Source organism: Lissotriton helveticus, chromosome 3_1, assembly GCF_964261635.1.
Source record: "Lissotriton helveticus chromosome 3_1, aLisHel1.1, whole genome shotgun sequence".
Classification (NCBI taxonomy): domain Eukaryota; kingdom Metazoa; phylum Chordata; class Amphibia; order Caudata; family Salamandridae; genus Lissotriton; species Lissotriton helveticus.
In genome coordinates, this window is record NC_136061.1 from 309,163,959 (window position 1) to 309,186,794 (window position 22,836).

Sequence of the window (22,836 nt, forward strand, 5' to 3'; positions counted from 1 at the left end):
CAAAGAATTTTTAACCAATTCAAACTTCCTGCGAGCTTCCTGCACCATGACAGTGAAGTCTGGGTATAGTGCAATGGAGGAGCCTTGCCATTCTAATGTTCCCTTTTCCCTGGCCATGTGCAATGCAGTATTGCGATCTTTACAGTTGAGGAGCCGTGCCAGTATTGAGCGAGGTGGGCATCCAGGATTAGGCCGGGAGCCCATGGTTCGGTGTGCCCACTCCACAATGAACGTGGTGGTAAAGTCCAAATAAATCAATCAGGAGGCCCTCCACAAAGACATACAACCTGCCAGAGTTGGTTGTTTCCGGGGCACCCGTTATGCCTACCTTGTTGCGTCATCCCCTGGCTTCTAAGTCCTCATTCTTCATGGAAACGGTTTTAAGTATCCTCTCCATCCTTTCCAGGCACTTAGTGTCCTGCGCGGAACCATCTTCAAGGTCCGAGAGCCGACCCTCCCCAGTTTCCAGTCTCCCCTCATGCTGATTTATTCTTGCCCCCATTTTGTCCAGTCTCCAATCCAGCGAGTCGAAGCGCGTATCCAATGCCTTGAATCCGGCTCTGAGTTCCACCATGAACGCCTCGCTGCTTTGTGGCTAGTTTTGTGGGGGTGTGTTGACATCTCCACCCTCCGCCATGTTGGCGCCAGTCGATTCTGTGCCCTCACCGACTTTCTCAAATGATAGTTTGCGTTGTTTAGGGTCGCCCTTGCCTATGGCAACCAGGAGGGGGACGTCTGTTAATTCAATACGATGTGTCTGCGCCAATAACTAGTAGTCTTCAATGATCAGCCCTTCCCCACTCACAACTCGAGATTCTGCCAGGTTCTTAAGGAGTTTAATACAGGCTAATCCCCATATGTGTGAGGCCTTGTTCTTCATTTGCCATCCCTCATCCACATTGCCGGGTCCTCTTCAGCAGTGCTCCCAGCTTACATCTGTATCACTGACATAGTTCCCAGGGTACTGCCACCGGATGTCTGTACTGGCCAAGAATCCTCTCAGGCCCGGCTCCTTAATAACCAGTCCCATATTTAAAAAACTGCCCGAACAGTTGGGCTGTCCCCAGTCTCACCAGCGTTTCTCTCCAGCTGCAGGCTTACCGAGTCATAAGGAGCTGGTGCTGTTTCTCGCCGATGTGGCCTCCCACTGTGTAATTAGCATGCGTGCAGACAGTAGGCACGCCTGGGAGGACGCTGATCTCTGCACACTTTATGTAGCCTGCTGTCACACTCCCAGAAGAAAAGGCCGAGGTCCGTATAGGGCTGCACAACACTTGAATGCTTCCAACTCGATTCCCCAGCTTCAGCCCTGAACTGGACCGGTACTGCTCTCCACCCTCCGATGCAGGCACACCTCACATTTCCTTCACTTCTACCAGTACTGCTTTATCCCACTACACGTCCGGTGCCTCTCTGCGCCTACGCTGCTAATCCTCCCATTTTAATGCCTCCAGGGCGGCCAAATCTCCGGGGCGGGCGGCGGAGCTCCAAGCTACGCAGCCATCATGGTCCGTAGCTTGTCCACACCCCCGGATTTAGTGAGAGTTCGCCGGATTGCCTTTCTGTGATAGTGCGGTCACCCTCTGGAGTGTTTTTACAAAAGTTCACCAAACTTTCCCAAACTTCAGGAATTTCTTCCTGAAGTTCCTCCTGAGTGTCCAAAGTGTCCAAAACACAATACAAGGGTCTGGAATCTCCAAGAAGGCCCTTGAAAGGTTAGGACCACACTTCCCACAATGCACCTAGACAACACCCTTAAAAGTCTACTGGATACACTCCAGGCAGGGGCCTCTTGATGGAGCTGATGCAAGTGAGCTCTGTTAACCTGTAGCTTACAGGGAGGCCCCTCTTTATTCCTCTTGAAACAAGCTACATCCAAAAGGCTGTAGTTCCAGATAATGCAGCAGGTGCAGTCAGTCAGAATGCAGAGCCTGATGGTGCAAATTAAGTTTCCAGCTTGGAATTCCTTCTTCTTGTCTCAGTTTCAAGCAGCAGAGCTGAGAGCCACTGCCCCTCTCAGATACTTATTCAGTGTTTTCTGGGATCACATAGGAGGGCACTCCTGTCCAATGAGGTGCCGGACAACACCCCTGAGCATGACCATTTCTTTCAAAGTGTGGTATAATAGTGTCCCAGAAAGCACGAATTCTCCAAAATTCAATATTGCGGAAGTCCCATCAGAGAGACAAGAGCTGTCTAAACCAACCCCCAGGATGGCTAATCTCCATATTCTCCTCCCCCCTGGCCATGGCACATGCCTTACGTAACCATTACGCAACAGGAGCACAGAGGTAAAAGACGCAGGTTACCCTCCACTCACATTCATTAATCAACAAACCCTGCCCCATATCTGATAGGATCTCTCAGACATCACCTGCCGCCCTAATTAGTAAGGATATTCAAAGTACGCGACATTTCTGCAGTACTCATAGGGTGTTCCTATCTCCTTTCTAAAATCCTAACTTGTGTCTGTGTCTCCACCAATTCAAACAACACCCTTCCAACTTAAAGATTGTTATGAAAAAATGTGGGAACAGTGGGAAGGGACCTCACGGAAACAACTACCAGGGAACTGCTGACAGGTACTCGTCAGTGTGTTCCACTTATCATCATCAGCGCCGTCCCACCAAAAAATTTAATAAATGTGTAGGTAATGTGTGCAAATCAATAGTGGAAACAAACTACAAAAACCTACTACAACCCAACCCCTAGGCTAGAATACCAAGATGCACTGTTCTAGCCCTCTAAAAACGAGCTAGGTACCACTAGCACTGATCAACTTTATTCGCTGCTGAGGCTTCATATATGTTAAAACGAAGCTCAACAGTAGCTTTTGGTTTTTAATGTGAGCAGACCCCCGCCGATGATGATAAGTGGAACACACTGACGAGTACCTGTCAGCAGTTCCCTGGTGGTTGTTTCCGTTCACACATTTTTTCATAACACTCTTTAAGTTGGGAGGGTATTTTTTGAATTGGTGGAGACACAGACACAAGTTAGTATTTTAGAAAGGAGATAGGAACACCCTGTGAGTACTGCAGAAATATCACATACTTTAAATATCCTCACTAATTAGGGAGGCAGGTGATGTATGTGAGATCCTATCAGATATGGGGCAGGTTTTGTTGATTAATTAACATTCCTTACGTAAGCCTGTCATCAACTGGGTTTAAAGAGTAGGGGTGTAAATGAAACTGGTTTCTCCTGCCTGTCTCCTCCTTCTATTGAAGATTATTATTTATGACTCCTCCCCCTGGCTCTGGCATTCCTATTGAGCAGAAACCTCTCCTGCCAGAATGTTTCTTTAACCCCAGGGGCTATTGTTACCTCATCAAAGCAGTCTAGCTAATCCACTTAACTCTGACCAATCAGGACAGATCACTGGAAGGCGGAATTGTGGCTTACAGACAAGAAAGTCTTATAACTTCGTGTCTGTACATTTTAGGATAAATTCACCTATATGGATTTATCAATACCATTCTAGTAAGTCCTTGAATGATATTTTAAGGATTCCTCTGGTGGGAATTATTAAAGAACAAACTCTTACCATGTTTACCTTTGTGGCTGGGGATTTGCAATGGGGAAAATGACTTGGGCAATTTTTCCAATATCAGCCTTATAAAAGATCTTTTATAAGGCCCCTGGCTATATATACAGAACCCCACACCACTGGGATACCTAGGGGGGACTTTAGGAGTTCTGATTATGTAAACATATTGCGGATCCTCACTCCACAGTGCTCTTAGCACCAAAGTCGATTTTGAGAAGCACTTTACTGCAATGTGGGGAGTGAAATGTGCAATTTCACTAAACCCAAGGCATATAAAACAAATTGTATAACGGTACTCCTTATAGATACCTGACGCACAACCCACCCCCCCTTCAACTGGCACACCCAGAGGAGACTCTGGGGGTACCTAATATGCCAAAACAGTGTAGGTCTTTTATTTGTTAGTGCCCCAAACACCAAAGTCGAGTTTAGGCACAATTCGCATTTTAAAAGCAGTCCTGCAACACGGGGCTGCTTTTAAAGTGACCTTAGTCCTCAGAAGTACACACAAGTTAGCACAGAATGAGCTGTTGATCTCTAAACTGCCATGCCCTATTGTATACTAGGGACTTAAAGTTAGTTTTGACCCCCCTGCCCTAAGATGTACTAGGGCCTTATTGGGGAGGTCATGCCAATCATAGGAGTATCCTAACCCATAGTATAGCCTAGTGATTGTAGGTGTTTTTACTGTATTCTAAGTGTCTTTTCAGCATAGCACTGGCCCTCGGCCTGGTTAGGTAGAGCCCAGGGACACTCAGAGTCAGTTACCACCAGTACCTGTCAGCAAAAATTGAGAGGTACCCAGGGCACCAGGATGACTTTGCAACAATCATCAAACGTGGTGACTGGGAACCCGTTGTTTAAAGCTTAAAGGCACAACATTATTTCACAGAGTGCATAAAAACAAAAATGAGATAAGTACTTTTAACGCATAGGAGGCATAGTACATTAAAAAACACACATAAAATGCATGTTGCTGCCATGATAAAATGTATGAAAATGCATGGTCCATAAAACTACATAAGTATTTGCAAGGCGACAGAGGTAAGAATGTTTAAAAGACGGCTTCAGAGGCAACAATGTTTACAAACATGCATGTTGTAAATGCATTTAATAATGTACGCACATTTAAGTTAGAGAGTGATGTGGCGTGTATGGACGGGGGGACAGGGAGACGTGGAGCTATTTGACCAACACAGAAAATAAATACAGTAGTCCCGCCATTTTAGAGTGCTCAAATAAAGTAGCCATAGATGAGCAAGACTGCGTAACCTATAAATGCAGAGACAAACTACCTATGAAGGCGGAGGCATATTGCTTCAATATCCCCCTGCAGGCTGTGGATTCGTCAGACTTTATGAGCGTGGTTGAAGCGTAAGGTTATGATGTTTCTGACTCTGTATGGATGTCACTTCTTTCCAGTGCAAGAGGGATAGGGGAATGGGAATGATGGCTCGATGGAAAAACCCGAGGGTAGTGCTCAGGCTGAAAGCGAGCCTTGGAGAATGATGTGTTTCAAGCCTCGAGTAAATAATAACATTTACAGCACAAGTGAAAAAGAAACCAGATAAACTACTCATCCGATGACAAAGGCTTTTGAAAAAGTAATGAAGCCTCCAAAAAGAAATGCCTGCACTTTAAAAATAATAACAAGCACAGCACAAGCGCTATGCAGGTTAAAACCTTTAAATAATAGATCCTGAAAAGCAGATGTAAACAGTACTTCGGCGCAGGGAATCTGATAAGAAAAGCGCACGAGGAAACAACAGGAAACAGTGTGCTACAACCAATAGAAACCAAGGAAAAGTAAGTGGCAAGCTAAAGAACCAATGAAAAGGAATGAAGGCAAGGGGGTGGGATGTAAGCCCCTTTTAAGAATTATATTAAATACAATAGACTTCACAAGCCCAGTGCAAGCAAAACCTAAACAAGAATTTGCAATGCAATAGGTCCCACATCTGTAAGCATTAGTGCTAATGGCATTGCAAATCATAATTCCTTTGACCCATGTGTTTTGGAGTAACTGACAGAACCAGAGAAGCAGCTGCAGCACCGTGCAGAGGACTAAGAATGAGGAATTACCACTGGGAACAGAGCTGCAGCACTGTCTAGAGGACTTAGAATGGAGGCGTTATAGACAGGACCAAAGAAGCAGCACTGCCTAGAGGACTAAGAATAAGGTATTAAAATTATTACCAGAGACACAGCTGCAGCAGTGTCTGTAGGGTTCAGAATGAGGATTTACCGACAGGGCCAGAGTAGCAGCTAGCAGCACTGTCTTAAATACTTAGAATGAGGAAGTACCGACGGGGCCAGAGAAGCAGCTAACAGCAGTGCCTAGAGTACTTTGAATGAGGAACTACCGACAGGGCCGGAGAAGCAGCCAGCAGAACTGTCTAGAGGACTGAGAATGAGGAATTAACACTGGGACCAGTGAAGCAGCTAGCAGCACTGTCTAGAGGGCTGAGAATGAGGAATTAGCACTGTGCGTAGAGAAGCAACTAGCAGCACTGGCCTCGGAGCTGGTGTTCCCCTTCACAACATATATATTAACCATTCCACCACAAACACAATTATAAATTAATAGTTTAAAATATAGCCCTGCTGGCGACAAACCCTTATCTTCCCTGTCACTGCCCATGGGCAGTTTGGAATCCATCCTCTTCCAGGACTTGAGATCTTTGTGCATCTCGACTCACAAGGGAATCTGGACAACTGGGTTGCAGCTCTGTTATCATCCACCCCTCCCCCTACGCATGCACCCCGTCACACAATGCTTAGCACTGTGAAACCATACATTCGCATTTACCAAACAAAAAGAGTAGCAGTACTATAGGTTTGTTGCCTACTCAAGCAACAACCACAATCCTGGTCAGAGTGAACCACAAAAGCAATAAATTAACATGTGCTTAACACTCTGGTAGCCTTGCACAAAAGCAGTCAGGTTTACCTTAGAGGCAATTTGTAAAGTATTTTTACAGCACACAAACAGTAATAAAGTGACAACACAACCCAAGAAAAATCCCAAATCAAATCAGAAAAAAAGTAGAGTACATTTAATTCGAATGATCCCAGAATGACAAAATCCAATCAATAGAATCTGTATATTTAATTTGAAAGTTTCTAGTGAAATGGCACCTAATGGCACATAGTGCCACTCACGGTCATCTGGTTGCGATAGACCAGGGGAAAGCCACAAGTTCACTCCAACCACGATGGAGCATAGGTCGGATACAAAGATCAGGTTAGTCACACTGCAAATGTACCTTCAAAGTCTGTCACAAAGCGTTCCGTTCGCGATGGAGGAGGGATCGCAGACAGTCATCGCTGTAGTGCAAAGAGAAGGTCGGACGTCACCGATGGTTGTTGCTGTAGAGCACAGAGCCAATGAAGCGCCGCAGATGGTTGTTGCTGTAGCTTCATGCTGACGTGGGCTGTTGTTGCTGTATGGTGGAATTCACTTCCATGTCACATTCGTGCCCTCAATGACCTGCTTGAGTTCAGGAGGGCTATCAAAACCTTTCTGTTTCCTTCCGTTTTTTTGTTTTCTATGCCCCTGGTCTTCCTGCTGTTTTCTGTAGTGTTGTGTTTCTTCTGCCTATCCTAAGCGCCGGGACGCCCCTTTGCTGGGGCAGCTGTGCGCTATAGAAGTCTTTTTTAACATAACATAACATAACATTGTAAAATGCCACTCTCAAGTTGCTGGTCAACCCGGAAGTTCACGGTTGGCGAAGACCAGGTCTCACTGTAGCTTCACGTTGGCAGTCTTCGTGGTCAGCACACTCTTGGCTGATGGGCCCATTTGCCATATCAAGAAGCACAAACCTCAGAGTTGCTTAGTTTTTTTTTTAGTAGTACGCTCAAATGCCAGTCTTTGGTCCAGGATCTGTGGATGATCAGGACTCACTCCATCAGAGGCCAGACTCAGGCAGGTCCCGTTGCAGGGCCAGGCAGGTCTAGCTGCAGCAGGTCACCTGAGCAGTTGCAGGAAGGCCTCTAATGCTAAGAATCACTCTGGTTAAGCTGTGATCAATGCAAGCAAGCCCAATCTTCTTTCTCAGACACCAGGTGTAAGAAATTGGATTATTAATTGTGGAGGAAGTGAGGCCTGTGCAAATAATAAGTCCAAACTTTTCCTTACTGGGAACCAAGCACTTCACTGTAGCGGTTGACTCGCTAAGGGTAGTGAAGCAGAGCAGTACAAGGCCTACTAAGGTGAGGTGATGCAGGCTGGTAATCAACAGTCGCTGGCACACAATAATAGCACTCAATAAATTATTGTCCAGTCAGTGCTTTTTCTTTAGAAAAGGAAAAGTACATTTATTACACACACTACGCAATAATTTACAAATATATACATCAGGCAAATTGAATTACTTTGGTGACACTGTGAAATCCCATTGACCCCTAAAGGGTCATGAAACACAACAATCAAAGTAACCCCCAACCTATACCAAATAAAACATCACAATATAGAAGCGTGTCACTTTGTCATTTATAATAAAACAGGCCTATTGGCTGTGTCAGCAGTTCACCACATTACAATAAACCAAAATCTCTGTCAATATTATATTACAAATAATACATTTAAAATGAACATAGCAGGTGTGTGTGTCTTTTTGATACACTTTCAGGTCACATAAGATGCAGCCACAGAACCTAGAAGGGACTGCACCCACAGCTGAAGAACAAAAGCTCTAGCCTTGGGAATGCTTGAAACAATTGTGAAAATCCTGGAGGTGTTATGGATTCTGAGACCCTAGAAACATAGGATTACTTTTAAGTTCCTTTCCAGGGGCTGGTGCAACTCTTGCAGCCCCCCCCATGACACTTCTCACCCTCACTGGTGGTGCCCCTCTCTCCTACTTCCACCACAAGAATGTAACATTTAAGTTGATGAGCCCTGCTGGGCATTATGGGGTACTCCCTTGAGGAGCTGTGCATATCTAATGAACAGGCCTCCCACTGCAGTGGAGAGAGCCACTTTTCCATTTTGGTGTGCAGCCTCATGCAGCACGTGTCCTTTTGTCTTTTTTGGCTTCATTCATGGAGCTGATGTTGGGGCCATGAGGAGAGCCCACTCCTCCCTGCGCAACCGGCTTTATCATCACCAGCGTGGTAGTCATCAATCTTCCTTTTCCTGCTCACTCCCTGCGGTCAGGCTGCAAAGTTCTGCAATGGCTGCCCAGCTTCCTCTAGACATGGACACAATGAGTGTAGTGAGGTCAATTCCAAGGGGGAGGGGTGCTATGATGCACCCCCATCCTCCTGCTGGTGCTGGGGCCTGGAGTTGGGATTCCTGACCCCTTGCTTGCATAGGGCCCCAGGGACAAGGTGGCTCTCAGAGGCAATTATTCCACAGGGCAGGGGGCCCACACAAGCCCTCTCCCCGCAAATTAATACATTAGGGAGCCTGCGCTGACTCCCAGTCTCTGGCCCAACCCAGGGGTAATCTCCCAAACTGCAGCAGATCCTTATGTGCTCCATCGCTCGGGTGATCAAAGGTCAAGAATCTTTAAATGGGGCTATCTCAGGCCCCTATGGGCTGATTTTAAAGATCTTGGGTTCATTGTACTCCTGATGGCAAGCTCTAGTCACCAGGAGCAGTTTCAACAGGCCTCCTAGCCCTAAAGGTGGAGTGCGTTACAGGGAGATGGTTCCACTGGCTCCATGCTCCAGCTTTCCTCCTGGTCTCTGGTGCTCCTCTCTTCCCTCTGGGGGGCAGAAGTCTAGATCTTTCCCAGGCTAGTCCTCACAGCGGAAGGGACAAGCCTCACTGGCTCTTGTAGAGACCCACTGGTCCTGGGATCAACTGTGGGCAGAACCCGTAGACCTTTAGAGAATCAGGTGGCTTGGCCTTTCACTTGTCCGTGGCTGCTGTAATCGTTCAGTTGCATTGTCCAAATCTAACAGAAAAAACACTTGCTCTCCCTTGTGCAAGAGATTTTAAAAAAGGTGGAAGGGTCTAGAAGCCACTACTGGCCAAACCTACAATGCCACATCAACCCTCTACCACTATCCCAGCCCTACCGCACAGCATGCTGGCACCATTCACAATTACGTCACCAGAAGTCACCAGTCACATCTCCTCTGGGGGCCTCAGCCATCATTGCCAACTTCCAGGGCAATTTTCCACCAATACTTCAAAGAGCAACCCCCCTCCTCTGCTGGCTCCAGTGTCTGGGCTTCCTCCTTTGTTCAATGGGCGAGGGCTGTCCCAGCCCTGGTAAAGAGAGACAGCTAACTAACAGATGCATATTTTCTTCCCCATTCCTTCCTCCTCTGGAACTGGGTAAAGCACTGTTAATTACTCCTTTTGTGTGGGGAGACCTTTGTTCCTTCCAGTGGGAAGCTGGGAAATTGACGTGAACCAACAGGGTGACAAAAGGCCTAGCATCAAACCTGAGCTGAGCAAAATTAAATATAAAAATTCTGGAAAACCCATGAAGTGTACATGTCTGATCTATGGACCTGCCTAGTCAAACTGGGTGCAAATGTTTCAGCCGAGTTGCATAACTTGCTGGACTTTTATAGGCCAAAGGAAAGCGAAACTGTAAGCTAAGGCAGATTTCCCCTTAAATATATAATAAAGTGTCACTTCAGACAAAACAGTAAACCATACTGACTTTCCCTAGGAGTGCACACTAATGTTTATCAGTCCTACCACAGGTCAATATCGTACCCTGCAGAGACCCAAAAGTTACAAGGCTGCGCACAACCATAGTCTCACAAGCCCAGTCTGCACACATGTGCACATGTGTTTTTGTGTAACCAGTCAAATACCCCTTACCATAGCTGGGTTGCAGTGGCCTTATATTAAAAAAGCAGACACTGGCGGGAAACACGTGTAGTCCATTTACCATATGATTACCGTGGATGAGGCAAAAGAAGTGAGACTCATCCACTGTAAGAACTCCCGTGCTCTCCTTGCCACTGGAGTAAAGCTAGCCTGACTGATGAGGGGTGATGCCCCGAGACCGGTCCCAGAATGCTTGTTTCCAGTCTAAGGAGGACTTGGCCTGGCAGTTCGGACTGGACTGTTCCCAAGGGGAACAGGGTCAAGACAGATTTGCATATGGCTGGGTCTGACCTGGAAAGGCATGGCGAGCAAAAAAACGATGGATTTATGCCCAGATTGCTGTACTAGGATGAATGTCCGACATTGTTCTGCATTTTATCCATCAATTGTTCTTTTTGCATTTGTCACCCCGAGTGGGACGGCTATGCCCAGACGTGTGTCCAGTGCTCTCCATGCCACTGGAGTCAAGCAAGCCTGGCTGATGAAACTCCGAAACCAGTCTTAGGATGCTTATTTCCAGTCCAGGGAGGACCTGGCCTGGCAGTTTGGGCTGGACTGTTCCCATAGGGAGCAGGGTCAAGACTGATTTGCATATGGCTGGGTTCATACTGGAATGGCATGGGGAGGACAAAAACGAAGGATTTAGGCCCAGATCTCTGTACTGGGGTGAATGTATGACATTGTTCTGCATTCTATCCATCAATTGTTCATTTTGCATGGGTAGGGCCATCAAGTGCTATAAAGCGCCAACCTCACCTTCCTTGGCTTTGCGCTAAATCATTGGTGACATTCACAAACACAAGTAGGTGAATATTTTCATATTTCTAAACAAAGACAGATCACTAACGTTGATTAGCAATTAAACTCGAGGAGTCTGGGTTGTGGCACGAGTAGAGTTCTGACTGGGAGCAAGGAAACATCGCCATGACATAGCAGGAGATTCATTGACTGATTTGTCATTTACTATTTAATTAGTATTTCCTTTGCTTGTAGTCCTGCCCTTGATTGCATTATATACTCTACATCTGGTGGGCAATTGTGACACTGGGACAAGGGTACACAGTAAGGAGAAATACTGAACACTCAGCACTTTTAAAATTGGCTAAAGGATGTCCAGTGAGGCTGTGGCTGGGAAGGAAAAGATAGCAAAAACAAAGAAAAACGTAGCAGAGAACTGTAACCTAGCAGCAATCGATGATTTCATTGAGGAGGTAGAGTTTATATTATCCGATCAGAAGTAAGAGGCTAGCGCAGGCACCAAAACGTCAAAGCTTTTTACAAGAAGCAGGAGAGAGCATGTTATACAGAACCCTTAGGGGCAGATTTACAATAACTGGCGCATACCTGCATATCAGAAGGGATGCGCCAGTTATTGTGCGCCACAGCTCCGCCACCCTGGATGCGCCGCATTTACAATGCGGCGCACCATGTGGCAAAAACGGCGCACCATGTGGCAAAAACGGCACAGATGCGTCACGCATCTGTGCCGTAAGCGCGACGCAGCTCCAGCAATGCTCTGGGGGGCCCTACCTCCACAATGCTGCGTCAATCCTTACACCTGCTTCAATCAGGCGCAGGGTTTTGACGCAGCATTGCCCCAAAAGTGACTGAGCGAAATCTTGTAGATTTCACTTAGCCTCTTTTGGGAGGCGTTCCTGCGCCGGAACGCCCCCCCCACTACGATGGAACGCCTCCTTCTGGCACAGGGCTTTACAACGTGACGCATCTGGGAGATGCATCACGTTGTAAATACCCCGCACCATGGCGCATCTTTTGCGCCGCCGCTGCGTCACAAAAGTGACACAATTAGTATTTAATAATATTGTTCATCCTCCCCAGTGCGATGAAGGGCCACATTGATTTATTGCTTCAGAGGAATCCCTTCAGGCTCTCTCTGCAAGTGTCACCATCATGAATTCCGTTGAAAAAGGGAGTGGAAGTAGGGACATCATTTCAATAAGTTGCTGTAATGATGATTCCGTCCCATCCTCGTCGCCAATTGTAACGATGACACGGAGTGGCTGATGATAAGAGATTTATTGTAAAAATTACAGCAGAAACAGGCGAGAGCCAGGCAGCGCCAGGCGAGAGCCAGGCAGCGCGGCTTCTTCCCAGGACACTGGTAGCAACTGATGTCCTGGAGTGGAACCCGTGTAGGAACAGCAAGAGCATCCCAGACCTCGCTCTGCCCTAACCCTCCAAGAGACAAGTAAACACAGTGCCAATAACAATATAACAGTTGCTCAAACAGATATGAACCATTAATTGCCTTGGAAGGGTCAGAAAGTATGGGAAATAAAATCCCGGCACAAAATTATAAGGTTAATGAAAGCAGTTACGAGCACAAGGCAGTACGAACTTCAACTGAAGATAGTACTTCAGTTAACTCTAACAAATTGATGACTGAGCTCAACTCGAGACTAGATGCTTTGACTAATGAGTCAATAGCTCTGAAAAAATTAACTGGTGAACTAGCAACTCAAAATAGGGCTAGAAATGACGGAGTTACTAGTAAGCACACCATTGGGAATACTAGGACAGGCCAAACCAGCAACACACAGGATCAACAGCCACAAACACTACCCCAACCCTTTACTCAGAGTGCTAGCTAGTCTAACTAACTACTAATACCATCAAATATTCAGATAACCAAACCGTAAATAGAGGGTTGAAAACAAATGTAACAAGTTCACTAAAAGGTTACCCGAAGGTGGGGTGGCAGACACAGTAAGGGGGTCTGATATGTTTGGGACAAGTACGACCATTCTACTATCAACTAGCCTCCATTATCCTATAGATACTGATAGAAGTTCAAACTAAAGATTAGAAACTGGAGGGCCACCAAGATTTCAACCATATGTAGGAAATCGAGATTCCTCTATTCAGCATCTGGGTATGTATATTAATAGACAGAAGTGGAGCTTACAAGATATTCATGATAAATGTTTCAAAGCTGAAACAGGGAGGTTGGGAAGATGAGGGTTCCTTGAAGAACAAGGTGATACATTGGATAAAACATTGTCTGATTTCTATCCATGGTAAGATCGGATATAGTTAAGGCCGAACAGCTCCATAGCACTGATGGCACTTTAAATGGCATAATGCTAGTATTCAGGTCAAAGCCTATTGCTGATGGCCTGATAGCTCTTGACGTATGTACTCATTCATTCATGGAATCCAGGTTAAGATTCAAGTTGAATAGGGCTAATTCTGAGAAGAAATATTCCCACGGGACACGGTTGGAGTTAGGCAATTCTCCTCATATTCCCCAGGCCGTTGACAATCTGGAATCCGTAGATTGACTGATAAGATGGGCTACCAATAAAGCCATCAGTAAACCCACACTGTATTTTTGTGTGGTTGATTTTAATTCTTCTACGGCGGGCCAAATGGAGAGCCAAGAAGCCCAGGCAGAGAGTAGAATAACTACTGGCCTAATTGGCAATAGAAACATACATGCTGAGTGTAGGTCTGATACGAATCTTGAGATACCAGCGCCAAACTTCTTGATGGTTTCTTGGAATATAGCGGTTTGAATCAAATACTGATCCACCCGGATTGACAGGAATACATGCAGAAATTTTATCTCTGTGTGCTTCAAGTGACTTGGCTGATTGAATCTCCACATAAATTAGGATATAGGACGTTTAGTATCGGTGAAATCCCCTTCAAAAGAGGGAGGACCTCTGGTGGACTGGATATATGGGTAAAAATCTAAATATATATCAATAAACGTTATGGATATACGTTTGCCAGATATTTTAGGGCTGAACATAAGAACACCTCATAGAGTGGACCTATATGTTTTTTAATGTTTATATTAGGCCAAGATTGTCTACTGCAGAGTCTCCAGTGATGAACTTACTAGCTAGAGCCCTAAATTCTATGAGAGCAGAGGGAGTTGACTTCATTGGTGGTGATTTTAATTGTAGATTCGAGCCCATAGTGGGGCTGGAATCAATATTAGAGGATGAAGACTTAGCCAGAGGAAATGTTACCTTGATACAGATTCCTCTGTTCCCTGCACAACAGCAGTTTTGCAATTAGCCCACATTACAATAGAACGAGGGCTGAGATCCTGTAATGGCCGGTTCCCTTTGGATAGTCCATGTGCCTACGCTTTCAAAAGAGGTGTTGTCAGGTCTATCATAGATATCCTGGTGAGTGCTGCATATTGGGGCTATTTGAATGACTTTAAGGTGGACACCAGGGAAGAAAGCGATCATTTTCCACTGTGTCTAACTGTGACAGGGAGGTTGACTGAATCTTGTGCCGATGAACATCACAAATAATCCTTCCCAGCTGTTGATTAGTACTAACCTCAGACAGTTAAATGGTCCCATATAGCCACTAAAGTTGGGTCCCTGACTGGCATTTACAGTGACTTTTCCGATGCTCTTATCCCTTTTAGTGATGTTTTTCTGACTTAACCTCAAAAATAGGTCCGAATCCAGGTGCATTTTGCAGTTTATCTAATTTTCTCTGGTATGACAAAAGTGTTAGCTAGATAAGAAAGGTTTATTAGTGGCACACAAGGCCAAAAATGTGGCACAAATAAGGCATCTTATGGCATCAAAGAGCTCAGATGATGCAAACTGGGATGACCTTATCACTGCGGTCAGAACTAAAGATCAGGCTACATTCTGGAGAATAATAGGGCATGGTTGAAGAAAAAGTAGTACTAATACAGATCACTACCTGGTCCCAGGTACTGGGAGTAGACACTTTTCTAAGCTGCATTCTGGAGTTCCAGAGCCTCACACAAATTCTATGGATCTCTGAGGCCCCTTCTCATCAACTGACAGAATCTATTCTTCACTTTAGCAAAGAAGAGACTAGGGCAGCCATTGACACCATTAAAGTAGGGAAGGCCCTGGGCCCCAACAAAATACCTGGGGACCTTTAGGAGCATGACCCAGAAATATGGGTACCATATGTCAATTTGTTAAGTAATGCAGTGGCTTCAGGAGCGCCAATACCAAACTCATGGAAGGGGGCTGATATCGTCCATATCCACAAGAAAGGCCGCAAGAAAGACCCGGCCAATTACCGGCCTATAAGTTTAATTTATATTCTCCAAAAAGTATACGCACATCAGATATTAAATAAACTGACCCATTGGATAGACAAGAATGATATTTTCTCATCATGTCAGGCGGGATTCGAAACCAACATGAGCACGATTGATCCGATGTTCAGACTTTCATGTATAGCCTGGAAATAAGTTAAATTAAAGGTTTGTCATTTGTACGTTGCTTTCATTGATTTGAAAGCTGCATTTGATTTAGTACCAAGGGATCTCTTATGGGCATCATTGCAACAACAAGGAGTACCTAAAGATATCCTGACTCAACACAATTTTGCAAAATTGCGCTGGGGACCGGGGGGGGGGGGGGTCAAACTCACAGAGGCTATCCCTATCATGGGGGGGAGATGGGGTGCATTTTGGCACCCACTCTTTTCTCATTTTATGTCAATGGTTTTGCTTAGTACTTACAAAATTGCGCTCATGTTGTGTTATGTTATGTTATGTTATGTTATGTTATGTTATGTTATGTTACATTTTATTTCTATAGCGCACGGCTACTCGATAGGAGTGTCCCGGCGCTTTACTTGGGCAGCTCAGTGTAAAAAAACAACACCATAAAACCAGAAACAAACAGGGAAGGAAAAACCTACTAAAGGTTAAAAAGCCAGGTCTTAAGGCTCTTCCTGAACAGGATAATAGAATGTTTAAACTTTTAAACAACAGGGAACATTATAGAAAATCGTGTAGAGAGGATTGGCATATGCTGAAAGAAAAAATAGGGAGAATGCTGAGACTTGCCAAAGATGAGGATGTAATTTGTGAGGAGGAATTCAGATTCATGCTAAACAATGATCCCTTAATTCCAGCACTATATGGACTACCGAAGGTTCACAAGGACATTAAAGATCCCCCAATGAGACCTATAGTATCATGTATAGGGTCACTTACTGAACCTTTAAGTAAATATGTGGAAGTTTTTCTACAACCTATAGTACAACAACAAAAAGCCTACATTAAAGATACAACCTCCATGATCAAAAAAGTGGAAGGGTTAAGCTTTAACCCTGAAATGCAAGTGTTAGTGACTTTAGATATAGAAGCACTATACACGAACATACCACAGGACAGCACCATTAATATTATGCAAGAGATTCTTAGTGTGAACCAACAAGATTTAAATGATCACCAACAGTTTATCCTAGATTGTATCATTCTGATCCTAAAAAATAATATTTTTATGTACAAAGATGACCTTTATATACAGACAAAGGGGACCAGCATGGGGGCTACCTGTGCTCCGAGCCTGGCCTGTCTATATGTCTCAAGATTTGAAGAGAAACACATTTACAATGTAGCGGCTCCGTTCTATGAAAATATCACGGAGTGGGGTCGTTATATTGACGACATATTTTTTATCTGGACAGGAGAAATAGACACTCTTCAAGAGTTCCTACATTGGCTCAATTTGGGTGACGAGAACCTTAAGTTTACGGCACATATGAGCAAATGCCAAGTAGAGTTCCTAGATATTATTATCAAACATACAGAGTACCATCTGACTGTAGAACTATATACAAAACCTACAGATAGGAATAGCATGCTGCATTTTGAGAGCAACCATCCTGCATCACAGAAACATAACATTCCATTTGGACAATTTCTCCGTTTAAGAAGAAACTGTACCTCAATGCAGGACTTTGAGGTGCATGCCAATACGCTCAAAACTAAGTTTCTAGAGAGAGGCTATCCGAAGAGGATGGTGAGGCACGCCTACAAACGGGTGAAATATTTAAATCGTGACAATTTATTTGTATCAAAGGAGGTTAACGACAAAGGCCCCCAACCAATCACGTTTGTGACTAATTTCTCGCAGGTTAGCCACAAAGTTAAGAACATTATCAATAGAAACTGGCACCTAGTAACAGACAAAACAAATATACCCATTCCGAAACCAATGTTCTCATATAGGAGAAATAAAACCATTAGAAATTCCTTAGTCCACACATATAGAGAAGTACCCAAACAACCACAAACAACTTTGGATGGTAATCCCATACCGACAGGAACACACCCGTGCTCTGGATGCAGTAACTGCAGTAGTATCATCAAAGGCAATAAGGTGATAGCTAATGAAAAACCAGTGTACATAAAAAGCTTTATGAATTGTAGGACTACCAATGCCATCTACCTGATCCAATGCCCATGCCAGAAATCCTATGTAGGGGAAACGTCTAGAGAAATTAGGTTACGATTGAATGAGCATCGATCAGCCTTGAGAACTAATAAAATAGGAGCACCTCTTACAGAGCATTGGAGACGAGCAGGACACAAACTTGATGATTTAAAATGGTGTGGACTAGAGAGAATAACAGGTTCCAAGCGGGGAGGGAATCTGGACAATAAGAGAAAGAGAAGAGAACAATTCTACATGTCCACCTTAAATAGTGTTAGGTGTGGCTTGAACTCGAGAGAGGATTGGGAAAAGATCATTAATTAATTCCATGAGAATGGAGAATGAAGTAGTAACTTTGCTGAAATCGCAAGAGTGGTCCGAGAATGATTAAAGAAAATAAAAGATAGTGACAGGGGGTAGTAGTGATAGCCTAGAACTACGTTATAAACTAAATGGGATAATGTACACACAGTACGATACTAGCAGTTATGAAATAGCTCCCTTAGATGTGTTGAGGGAGGGATACAAGTACGGAGTCAGGTTGACAAATATAGCCAGATATATGGCTATACCAACAATATAATGTAGGAAATCTATGCAAGGACTAGGAAACCAAGTGGATCCTCGGTGATAAGATATGTATGGTCAAAGGGATATAATCAGGATAATAGTTGCGAGATAGTACATCCCTAGGTCCTTAAACCATATTTCTGAGTTAAGAGGGCCAATTGGATCCTTAATAACCCAGAAAAATTAAATACCGGCACATTCAATAGTAACACATATAGAAACGACACTACTACTATATTGAATGTTACCGACACTAAGCGGTAGGATTTCCAGGAAATACAACACTCGTCCTAACGGACGTAATTGTCCTGACCGTAATGCATTCCCGCTTACCCTAGGACGCGGTAACAACAATGAGTTGGTAATATTGAGAATAATAATGCATAAATGAATAGAGGAATGATTTTAGGGTGGAGTCGCATACGTAGTCGACTTGATAGGGATAATAATCAATAACCAAACTAACACATTTGTTTTACTTGTGTACATACACGGCGAATATCAAGCATGAATGCCATCACCCTAGTAACGCATTGAGTATAACAACCAATAGGATCGACGCACAGAAATCACTCTGACCCAATAGAAAAACCCCTACAAACGTAGGTTTGCGTTATATTACCACAGCAACGTGGTTTTAATTGGATAAGATCGATCCAATGACATAAGAGGAAAGGCGCGCCCAATTGAAAATGACAACATATAAAAACCCGGAAGGGGAGATCGCGTCATTTCTGTTCGTGACTCCATATACTGGATAATAACAGGAGGGTCGGCTGCCAGGAGAGAGGAGCAGGAAGGCCGATATCAGAAGAAAAGGTAAGGCGCTGCCCCAAATACGAGGTCTCTATTAGAGCATAGGTGAATGAGATACCGCCAGAGACCACGATAAAAGTAATTGAAAAAGGGAGGGCCGGTTATTTTATATCGCATAAGGATAGAGGGAGCCCTATTATTCTATAAATGCTGTGCTACTTGCATTTCTGCAATCAGATAGAATAAAACTATAACGAAGAGAATGAATGAAGTATAACTAAAAATAATTAAGGAATAATACCTGCGATTGCAACATAGAGTCAAAAACACTTGGGCTTTCTCCTCTATCTGTAGGAATCTACAAACCAAGGGGCCTATTCCAGCAAATCGAACCGAATTGAAAGAGGTTTCGAGGCTAAATCCTGTTGCTTAAACATATGGTGAGTGACTAAACTGAACCTAAACTATGAACAGATAAGGGTTTAAACAAACAGGGCAAGATTAGCAAATGTGTAACAATATATTTCCCTAGGAATCTTCCCATTGATGTTCGATGGATAATGAACCGGTGGCTCCACCTGGCAGCAATTAACACACACACATCAAAATAAAAAGGTATTTTTCACCTCTATGCAGTTTGTTAAATAGACAAGATGGAGGGAATTAAAAAACCATTGTCAAAATTATGCCCAATAAAAAGGGCGAGAATGGCCTATACTAATAGAAGCTCGGTGGGTGGAGCCCAACAGTTGTATAAATACTGAGATAACCCTGGACCTGCTTAGCTGGTTGTATAATATATAACCCTCAGTCGATAATTAAAGGGGTGCAATACTCACATGAGAAAATTAAAGAGAATTATCTGCATACTATCTTGACCGGATATGTTGTTGGTTTTCTATTTAGAAACAACAAGTAATCAAACATACAGCAAAGCATTTTCGGAATGGGGAAATCATAGAAAAACCCATAATAACGAAATTGAACAATCACCATCCAGTAGAGATAATTCTCTCTATCTGGAATAAGGTAAGCGGGCTGCATAAGATGCCTTGACAAAAATAAAGCAGTAATGAAGTGTAGTAGCATGGGCCATATGGCTCAGAGAGAGGTAAACAAGTAGAAAAGGGTGAATATGTTTGATGATGCGAATAATAATAATATAAGATCCCATAGAAGAAAGTTGGCAAATACGGTACAAAATGTTGTCTTCTAGATATATAGTGAGAGTGATGAAAATGTTTGTACTAAATGGGAAGGAATCAGACATGATTCAAATTGGAACAATGTACACTTAGAAAAGATGGTATTGTTAACAAAAGAAACGACAGACGAATTTTAGATGTGATAAAATTGAAGTGGATGGTAACTTTGTTTTTTTAACTGTCTAGAATCAGTCCTGAAGAAGGTGTGCAAAAAGAAAACCGAAACGCCGCGTCGACTTTGTGATTCTTTTTTATTCTTGACAAAATGTTTTATTTGTTCATTAATGTTTTAATATTGCAATTTGTATAATGATTTTGTAATGAGTGTATGAATAAATTGTATATCAAATTTTTTACCAAACACGATTTTGTGAATTCATCTGTCTCTTCAGTTAAGGAATTATATGTACATGAATTGTTGGACTATAGTAGGGGTCCTGTCTTTAATTTAATTTTAATGTGTTTTCTATAATGGGGTTGTTGTCATGTTAATAATATAGATAATCTTTGTACATGAACTTAGATACCTAATTTGAACCTTTACCTCTCCCGCCCACTGGGGGCATGCTATGTTCTGGTTGAGTTACCATTAATGATCTTTCATTTTGAGTGGACATATCTGTGATGTTCCACTGAGTTGGGACTCTGAGCTTTCTATAACTCTTCCTGAACAGGAGCAGATTAGGTGTGCGCCGCAAGGCCAGAGGCAAGGTGTTCCACAACTGAGGGGCCCTCAAACTAAAGGAGCGACCCCCGGTACGGGCCTTCCTCACTCGAGGGACCACGGCCAAAAACTGAGATTCCGACCGCAGAGATCGAGCCAGGCGATAAAAGACGAGCCTGCGCTGTAAATACCTTGCTCCAGAGCCAAAAAGCGCTTTGTGAGCCAGGGTCAACGCTTTAAACATAATCCGCTTCCGGATGGGCAGCCAATAAAGCGACTGTACCAGCCCGGATGCTTTCGCTCGCCTATGAAGGCCAAAGATGGCACGGGCCGCAGAGTTCTGCACAACCTGCAGCCGCTGAACAAGATAGTCCGGAAGACCTAAATAGAGGACGTTCGCATAGTCCAATCTGGAGCCAATTAAGGCTTGCACAGTAATCTTTCTATGCTCTTCTGTGAGCAAAGGTAGGAACTTCCGGAGCATCTTGAGAATGCCAAAGCAGGTGCCCGTCAAGCCAAGAATATGTGATCTCAGGGTCAGATTATTATCAATCTTAACTCCCAGGTTTTTTGCCACCTGGGATGCCTGAGCAGGGGGACACATATCCATTGGCCACCAGGCCAACCAATCCGGGTCCAAGGAACAACCAAAGAACAATACCTCCGATTTGCTGGAGTTGGCCTTGAGGCTGTTCTGCTGAAACCAGCTGAAGACCATCCCCAAACAGCCCCAGATGCTCTCTCCATCAAAAGCCTGATCTTTCCTACACGTGAAGAGCAATTGAGTGTCATCAGCGTAGGACACGATCTGGGCCCCAAAGGACTCCACCAGTGCCGCCAGAGGGTTATAAAGATGTTAAAAAGAGTCGGGCTCAACACAGAGCCCTGTGGAACTCCGACTCCCAAAGGCGGCATCTCGGCGGACCTCGGGGAGGCCCAGACCGTTTGTCGGCGGCCCTCAAGAAAAGATGAAAACCAATTGAGCACGTCCCCCTCAGACCGATGTCATAAAGTCTGGCGAGGAGTGCCTCATGGGGGACGGTGTCAAAGGCCGCCGACAGATCAAGCATGACAAGCATGGCCCTGCCGTCTAGTTTCATGATTGGCCAAAACTAGCAGGGGTCCCTACACCTACATTAATGTTTGCAGACAAGACAATTTTATTGTCACAGACTTCGAGAGGGTTACAAAGACTACTCAATAGTTTCGGCAACTACTGCAGACTGAAGGGCCTCGACATAAACTCCAGTGAGACTAAATACATGACTATTAGACCACACAAAAGTTTTAAGAAAGATATTGTTACTGACAAAATGTCACTGGAGCATGTATCATTTTTGCTATTTTGGATTAAAAATTGACTCAAAACTTTCATGGAAATCTCATATTAATAAGGCAAAGGTAGTCTTGCGTCAAAACTCCATGCCAATTGTTAAAAAACATCAAGCTACTAAGTCTAAGACGGTCTCTCCCGCACTAGAGGTCTACAGATGTATGGCTCAAACAGCATCCCTTTATGGGGCATAACTATGTGGTGGGGAGAATTTTAGTTCCCTTGTCGTAGGAGAAAACAAAATGATACGGATGCTAATGTGTCTGCCCCAAAATTCACCTTTGATCCCATTGTTTTATGATACTGGTATCAAGGGACTGGAACACCTAGCCGTTTTGAGACCCCTATTATATTGGCGAAGAATCTGGGCCACCCAACAATTAAGCCCCTATAGACAAGGATTGAAGGCGCTTCTGAAACTAGACGGCCAGCTCACTTTCCCTTGGTTCCCCCATGTGCAGACCTGGTTTTGTGAGTTGGGCTTGAGCAGTTTCTAGACTGAATCCAGTTCATTGACTGTACATTCTAAAAACGAGATTAAGGGCACCTACTGGGAATTTATAACAAATTATGGGCAAGATGTACAACCCGTTTTTGCATGGGAAAATGGGTCTGCGACCTGTTTGTGCATGCAAAAACCCTACAGGGCCATGTACAAACGCTATTTAGTGAGTCGCAATTTACTTGCGACTCGCTAAATAGTGTTTGCGGCTCGCAATTAGGAAGGGGCGTTTCAAGGGCGTCCTGTCCTAATTGC

The 22,836-nt window shown here is 44.2% G+C and overlaps 1 protein-coding gene across 1 annotated transcript in view; it reads right to left on the reverse strand.

Moving 5' to 3' along the window:
• The window catches only part of DOC2B (double C2 domain beta), a 2,292,694-nt gene that overhangs the window by 1,266,908 nt on the left and 1,002,950 nt on the right, over nucleotides 1-22,836 (reverse strand). The window lies entirely within an intron of this gene.